The sequence below is a fragment of the Halichoerus grypus genome, chromosome 1, assembly GCF_964656455.1.
Source record: "Halichoerus grypus chromosome 1, mHalGry1.hap1.1, whole genome shotgun sequence".
NCBI lineage: Eukaryota > Metazoa > Chordata > Mammalia > Carnivora > Phocidae > Halichoerus > Halichoerus grypus.
The window spans coordinates 93,009,854-93,011,719 of NC_135712.1; the positions used below are offsets into that span (position 1 = coordinate 93,009,854).

A 1,866-nucleotide genomic window follows, 5' to 3' on the forward strand; every position below is an offset into this window, starting at 1 on the left:
CTCCAGTGTCATAGTCAGAAGGGTGTGTGTGTGTGTGTATACATGTGATAAGAACACCACTATATATTCCTCAAGATGCAGGACAATCTGATACTTTTTAAAACCTCAATACTGGGAAGGCAGAGAGTGTCCAGACTGAGACTCACAGAATCCAGTTTATAGGGCTTTTTCTGGCTGGGATAAGGGGTAGCTGTGTATGTTGAGGTACATAGGCTGCAGAATCTGTGCCTTCTGCAAGACTGAAATTATGGCAGGTCCAGAAACTGATGCCCAATTCCATTTCACTGGTATTAAAAAAATATTTCAACTCTTATACTCCCAAAAGGAGAATGAATTGTGTACTGGCCACATGCAGAGGCATTGCTTTGATAGTTTTATATTTCTAGTTAAGGTCTAAAAAATCTCCAGCTGTGAAAGCCACATATGAACTCTAAACAGTCTGTACCTCATCTGTTAAGTTCCCATGCCTGGACAAGCTAATGTCAACTCACAATGTGATACTCAATTTGTACAACAAATGATGAACCTGAAAAAAAAGAATCCAGTATACATTTCTCATCACTTTCCCACTTGGTTGTCTCTAAGTTTTCATAGAACAGTGCTTATTCCCTAATCTGATATCTCCCTCCATGTGGTGGGCACTCAATGCAAGAAATGCTTCTACTGTCTACCTGCTCCCTCCTTGAAACCTCCCCCAGAGAGGAGGGACTACTCTTACTGGTAACTTTGGGAGGGAAACCAGGCAAAGAGAGCTCAGTCCTTTCCTCTATCCTTATTCTAGAGAGTCAGCTGCTCACAGAAAGCAAGGATTCTGTTCTGATTCTCAGTGCTATAAGTTCTTCGGAAGGAGAGCTCCATATGGGAGGCTGGTGGCTTGTGACAGTTGTGTAGGTCTGCCTGATTCTGGAGTACAGTATTAGGAAGCTTATTCTGCTGCACCTAAACCACATTCACCAACCTACATTTGGTTCAGAACTGGGTTGGGGAAAAGGGGTATACTTATGGGCTCCTTAGAATCCCAATCGGTTTGTCGACTCAGTTGATATTACACATGGTGTTACCACCTTATCTTTGCCGCAGCAGGACAGACAGAAAGCAGTATCTAATGAGTGGCCTCTGGTCCTTTGGGGAGAGGCCCAGTCATCAATGGATCTCCGAGATAGAAGCCTTCTCCTACAGTGTTTGCCGATCTCTGTGGTGCAAATATCCACACCATGGATGGTATCAAGCTTCACTGGGGACATCACTGAACAGACTTGGGAGGAGATGTTCACAATCTACTCTCTCCACTCAGTGAAGAGCCAACTCAGCCAACCTGCTGCACCTCATTAGAGCCAGAGAACACATCCTTCCACAGGAGCAGATGCCTCTGGCACATGGCTGGATGCACACCTCTGAGCTGGAATTCCTGTTTGGTGATTATTTGCTGCCCTAAGAACTGGCTCAACTGCAGGGAAAGGCCAAGCTTTTGTGTCATATTCGGTGGCAAGTCTACTGTTGGCTCAATACATAATTAAAGGAAACAAGATGAGAACAAGGTTACCTTGCAGGTGGCCACACCAGGAGCCAGCCCAGCATGGATTAGGACTTTCTTTCTAAGTTCCTGCAGTTACACATTTCCCTACTCTTATTTTGGAGCTTGGCAATCACTTCTCCGTCACATAAGAAAGGTCATTTTCCCTTAGCCCTCATTTTCTAAGCAACAGAGTTTGAATTCTGTGTAACGGTTGAGTGATCATACGCTAATTGCTTACACCATCTTGATCCTTATTTTCCATATTTGAAAAAAATGGAGATAGTGATATTTTCCCAGAAGGTTGTTGGAAATATTATAAATGATGTTTCTAAAATAGTTAAGGTGGTATG

The 1,866-nt window shown here is 43.5% G+C and overlaps 1 pseudogene; it reads left to right on the plus strand.

Annotated features, from left to right (window-relative positions):
• Window positions 1-247: 247 nt before the first annotated feature.
• Window positions 248-434, plus strand: LOC118548227 (ATP synthase F(0) complex subunit k, mitochondrial pseudogene; annotated as a pseudogene).
• Window positions 435-1,866: the final 1,432 nt, after the last annotated feature.